This window comes from Ipomoea nil, unplaced genomic scaffold (assembly GCF_001879475.1).
Source record: "Ipomoea nil cultivar Tokyo-kokei standard unplaced genomic scaffold, Asagao_1.1 scaffold1310, whole genome shotgun sequence".
Lineage (NCBI taxonomy): Eukaryota > Viridiplantae > Streptophyta > Magnoliopsida > Solanales > Convolvulaceae > Ipomoea > Ipomoea nil.
The window spans coordinates 1067012-1072843 of NW_017617738.1; the positions used below are offsets into that span (position 1 = coordinate 1067012).

Below are 5832 nucleotides of genomic sequence, written 5' to 3' on the forward strand. Positions count from 1 at the left end.
TTGCACTAGTCGGAAAGTGGTCGAAATTTCCGACCACTTTCTCGTAGTGGTCAGTAAATACCGACTAGTATTTAAATGTGGTTAGAAGCGACGCTTGTAAACCCTCCTAAAAGCAGCAGAGAGAAAGCTTATTCTTTCTCTAAAATGCCCTCACACTGTTAAAAAAAAAAAAAATACTTATAACCAACAGGGCTCCGTTAATGAGACTCTAATTTTTGGACATTGCTTCCCATCAACGGATGGTCAAGCAACCGAGCAGTCACCCCTTGAAACCATTTATAATTTCCTCCACTACAACTACTTCAAACTATTCATCTCAGCCTTCGTCTCATCCATCTCTCAGCCGATGTTGCCTCCTCCGCCAACGCCGCGAACCACCGCGACCTGTAGTAGACGCAACTGCCGACGTCGCCATTCCGTCTCGACCTACTACTGACCCTACTAGCCTCCGCCACCGCCACTGCGTGCTGGCCTCCACCACCGCTGGTAAGTCTCCCTTCGAATCTTCGAATTTTTTGTTATTTATTTCTTCTCCTAATCTCTAAAACCGAATCGGACGGCTCAGATCTGGACGGATTTGCTCCCTTTTCGCTCAAAATATACTCACCGGAAGAAGTAGAACCGGAGATTCAAGCTTATAGCGGCAGGCATCGCCTCAAACCGACGACGCTCCTCCTTTCGCTAGTCGTCGCCTCAAACCGACGGGGGAGGTAAGGGTGAAATTTTGCTTGCTTTCACTAGACTGGCGGAGTTTAACAAACTGAGTTTTGGTGCTGATAGGTATGTAATTTTGCTTGCTTTCATTTAAAGATTGTTCAATCAAAGAGCATGTGTCATTTTCTTTTTTGACAAAAATACAGAGTAATAATATATATAAATGCAATACTTTAAAGGCATCTTAACTCTAAGATTGGAGCTGTATCTAGATTCTGTGCTGAATTTTTCTAAGTAGCAACTGTTAATTTGGTGTATGTAATTTGGTATTATAGCTTTCCTGATAATTATTTTGTGCTAACATCTATATAATTTGGTGTGTGTTTTGAATTGCTTTAGTGCTTTGAATTGCATATATGACTTTTCTATATATGGTTTTGAGAGTTTGTGTGAATTTGAAACCACTGAAAATTACAATTATGATAATATATTTTTCACCCTTAAATGTATGTTGTATTTGAAGCTCATCTTTTAAACACTTGATCACTACATGATGCCAATAATATCAAGACTGTAGAACTTAAGTATCATTTGACTCCAAATGGAACAGAATCTGCAGGTTACCTATGTGTGTGTATATATTTATGTGTATATATTTAGTAAAATGTGTATTTTATCTGCACTTCCAATGCCTGGAACCATTGCTCCTTATTATTAACTATATATATACAGTATATATATATATATATATATATATATATATATATATATATATATATATATATATATATATATATATATATATATATATATATATATGTAATTATGTACTTCTTTCTGTATTATAAATTAATGCATTGTCTGCAACTATTACCTCACACTGTCCTCTTCAACATCATTGCCAGGTGAATGCTGTGAAGTTTAATGATTATGCTACTGTAGTTGTATCTTCTGGTTATGATAAATCTTTGCGTGTCTGGGACTGCAAATCTCACAGCACTGAACCAATTCAGGTTCGTAACTTTCCCTTTCTTATTGAAACTATATTTTTTAAAAACCTGAGGTTTTGCTAATAATTATAATCTTTTTAGTTGCCAATGATGAAGTAGGAAAAATTTTGTTGGTTTTGTGATATTATAATTAGACTAGAATTGACTGTGTATGTGATTACATCTGCTGGATGGTTATACAAGTCATCTACTGATCTACACTCTATCTTGATGTGGTCCAATTTTGGTGGCAGTATGCAGATCAGATAATAGTTTGGAGATTGAATCAGAAGTTAAATTTCAGCCGATGCCACTGTTCAAAAAGAAATTAATTCCCTTTCTTTTTTGTTTTTTTTTTTCTTTCTCTGTCAATCATTAATGATTATTATCCTCGATGAATCGCTGATTCTATTACTGGTAATCAAAACAGAAAGCTAAGATTGAAGAGGGTAACAAGAGTTCCAGCCATAAGCATGAAGCTTTCAGACATTCCACCCGATGATTATTCATGGCGGAAATATGGACATAAGCCCATCAAAGGATCCCCACACCCAAGGTATTCTTTCATCCTAGCTTGTTTTCTGGGTTATTAACAAGATGATTAGCTTAAGATTGCTAAGGGTTATGTCGACCTCTTGAACAATGTTACTTTTACATGTGTTTTTTCTAAGATTGAATTAGTGTGTACTATCTGCCAGGTTTTGATTTATCGAAATGAAGGTGAAAGGTGCTTGAAAGAAACATCTATTAATTCACTGAGGATAAGCCTCAAGGTATTGATAGCAATGTGCATATTCCGATTTTTGTTTCTCTTACAAATGTTCTATAGCATATTTACACTGTGGTGATCATCTGATGCATTCTAAGCACTAGCTTCACATCATGATGGCTCATTTTGGCTGCAGTATGCAACTGTGTATCTTCTTCAATATCCTAGAGGCCAATGGGTTCAGTATACATCTAAATTCCATTTATTGGTTTCCTTGACATTTTAAGTAGTTGTGTACATGGTGTTTGCATGCATTATGTATAGCTCGAGATTTTGATTCCTAAAAAGAAGAAAAGAAAATACAAGTAAAAGCTTATGCTTGTCACTCTCTGTTCCTTTTCCTTCTATAAACATTATAGGAACATAAGAAAATTGAATCAGATGCTTGTTTAGGCTCCAAGAGAAGCTTTTCATTCTGTATTTTTTTCCATGTTTAGGCCCCAAGTACAGTGCAGGCAAATGCTGAATCAGATGCAAAGGCATCTGAAGGGAAGGAAAATGTTTCTGGGAAAAATCAAAGGGAAGTTCTGGTGGCAAAGCCGAAAGCAAAAAAGCAGCTTCTATCTCAGGAAATGATGGTGCCACCCAAAGGTCTATTGTTGTGGATTTGGTGTCGAATTCCTTTTAATTTTCACCCTAAATTATTTTACCTCTTCTTTATTTAGTTGCCTCTTTTAAGTATTTATCACATTCTTATTATACAAATAATCTTCTCATGAGCAATACTGAAAGCGGAGTGATGACTCATCAGATGTAAGTGATGAGAATAATAACCAGGTATGTTATCTGGAATTACTAAACACATGCTTTTATTTTTTAGGGCTACTAGAACATGCTCTATTGTTGTTGAGGAATCGGTGAGAAGCCTTGATGAGAAGTTAGCACCTGCTCTCGATGAGTGCAACGCTAAAGATGAATTAGTCACAAAGTTCACAAAAATGGCGGAAGAAGCCATTGCAGGTGATAACTTCATTTCTTTGTTTATTCATGTTGTATTGAAGATTCTTTCAATTTTTTTCCTGTTTCTGCAAAGTCCTTCCAACTAACTTTTGTGCAATTTGTTAATTGATGCAAAATTTAGCTCACAAGAAAGCGGAGGCTAAAATTATGTGTTTGAAGGAAGAGTTAGAAGAATGGAAGGCTAACTCACCTTACCAGTGCATTGAAGGATTGTATGCAGAAATGAAGGAAGAGCTGGCTATTTATGGACCTATATCAAATGATATCTCCTCCATATCAAGCCATGAATCGAAGAAGGAGCATCAAAGTGTTTCTACTGAAGCTTGGGCTTGTGCTTTGATATCTGAACTAGAGCATTTCAAGAATCATAAGGACCAGAAGAGTAACTCTGAACAGAAAATGATTGGAGTTTCAGAGATGAGGCTAATGGATGATTTTGTCGAAATGGAAAAACTAGCAATAGTAGCAAATATCTTCAAACATATTGATGAATGAATTCTCTTCAAGAATATGAAATGTGTATTTTATGATTTTTTAGCAAATATCTTACCAGCTTGCAACAATATATATATATATATATATATATATATATATATATATATATATATATATATATATATATATATATATATATATATATTCATTTCATTACAGAGATTTCTCTGTAATGAAATGATTTTTTTTATTGACTGCGTCCAGTTTTCCGACCACCAAAGTGGTCGAAACTTTCGACCACTGGCGGTCGGAAAATCTGGACCGGCCTAACTATTCTCTTGGCCATTTTTTTCGACGGCTTTAGAAAAGTGGTTACTCTTTCCGACCACTCTCTCTGGTGGTTGGAAATAGCTAGGGGTATTTTTCCGGACACCCAAATTGATCGGAAAAAGGTCGGAACAGGCTTTTCCGACCTAATTAAGGCCATTTCTGACCACTTTTCGGTGGTCGGAAAATGGCAAATTTCCAGCAGTGTAAGGATCAAATCCCCATTGGCTTATGAAATCTTTTTTAAGGCATTATTAGTGTAATGGGAATCACTGAGATTGATTAATAGATCTATGTTGTTGATTAGATTATTAAAAGGGTGCTTTGATTAGTTGGTAAAACTTGTGGTTAATATTAGGATAAGTTTAGGTTTGAATCTCTCTTTAGCTAATATACTTTTATTTATTTGTTAAGCCTTATTATTTAGTGAAGGTCCGATTTGCTACACAAGTTTTTTACGGTAGATTGGCCTTAATTTTGAGATGAGCCTAGGATTGGCTTTGTTGTTTTTGGAAGGTTTGCTAAGATGTAATACCCCATAATTTTCATGCAGAATTAAACCTTAAACATGCAGATAACTAACCAAAACATCAAACACAGCGGAAGACTAAACAAAGATTATATAAATAGGAAATAAAAAGGGTGTTATGCCACGTCCACCCAAAGGTGAACGCACAGGCTAAACATCTGCATAATCCACAATCTAAATCCATACCACACAAGAGTACTAATGTCTATCCTTGGCTCACAGGCCACAACAACTCAAAACAAGGGATCTACACTAACAGGTTCTAGACCGCGCTCTCGTCTACACATCACCTGAAAGAAACACATAAAAGATGGGACGACGCCCGATCAACGAATAATGCTGGTAACCCACCAATACATGTGAAATATCATACATAGATAGGATATACGTATGTAAAATTATTTGAGAAACGGAATATATATATATATATATATATATATATATATATATATATATATATATATATATATATATATATATATATATATATATATATATATATAAGAGCGCTCATATGCGGCGGGGTCTTACGGTGCGGCGGTGCGGTCAAATTCCAGAATACACCAACAGTGTTAACAATATGCACCAACAGTGTAATAAAAACACACCCCAATGAAATGTAATAAAACATCACAAAATACACCACAGACTCAAAAAAACACACCATATAACTTACCACCCCCAATGGTGTATTTCCGAACAGTGTATGGTGTTTTTACTCACACCTAATGGTGTGTGTTTGGTGATGCAGGGCTCTGTTTACTCTGTTTTGTGTGGTGTATTTCCTAACGTTGATGGTGCATATTTGGTGAACTATTGGTGTTGCCGCACCGTAAGAAATAACCGCACCGTAAGACACTGCCGCACCTGAACCCGCATATATATATATATATATATATATATATATATATATATATATATATATATATATATATATATATATATATATATATATGTTCAAAACCAAGAGCAGAAGTCAACACAAGGCTCTATGCACTCACCACCAGCATTCGGGAACACATCCCAAGACCACAAGAAGTACAACGACACAAAAGAACGACTCAAGGCATAATCTATCATCACACAGTAGATTAACACCCGACATGCATAACACAAGAGAGAGTAAAGACATAACCATTGGCAACACATGCCTTTGTGACATCACACGT

General features: G+C 35.6%; 1 long non-coding RNA gene across 3 annotated transcripts; it reads left to right on the top strand.

The window, feature by feature from the left end:
• Positions 1–645: 645 nt before the first annotated feature.
• Positions 646–3881, top strand: LOC109185038. Of its 3 annotated transcripts, none has more exons than XR_002054921.1 (7): positions 646–710; positions 1560–1667; positions 1898–2199; positions 2342–2416; positions 2850–3003; positions 3233–3372; positions 3494–3881. It is a non-coding gene; the product is annotated as an uncharacterized LOC109185038 (long non-coding RNA). The 3 variants fall into 3 exon arrangements; XR_002054920.1 differs by having other exon boundaries at positions 651–780; XR_002054922.1 differs by having other exon boundaries at positions 651–780; positions 2074–2199.
• The last annotated feature ends 1951 nt before the right edge of the window (positions 3882–5832 follow it).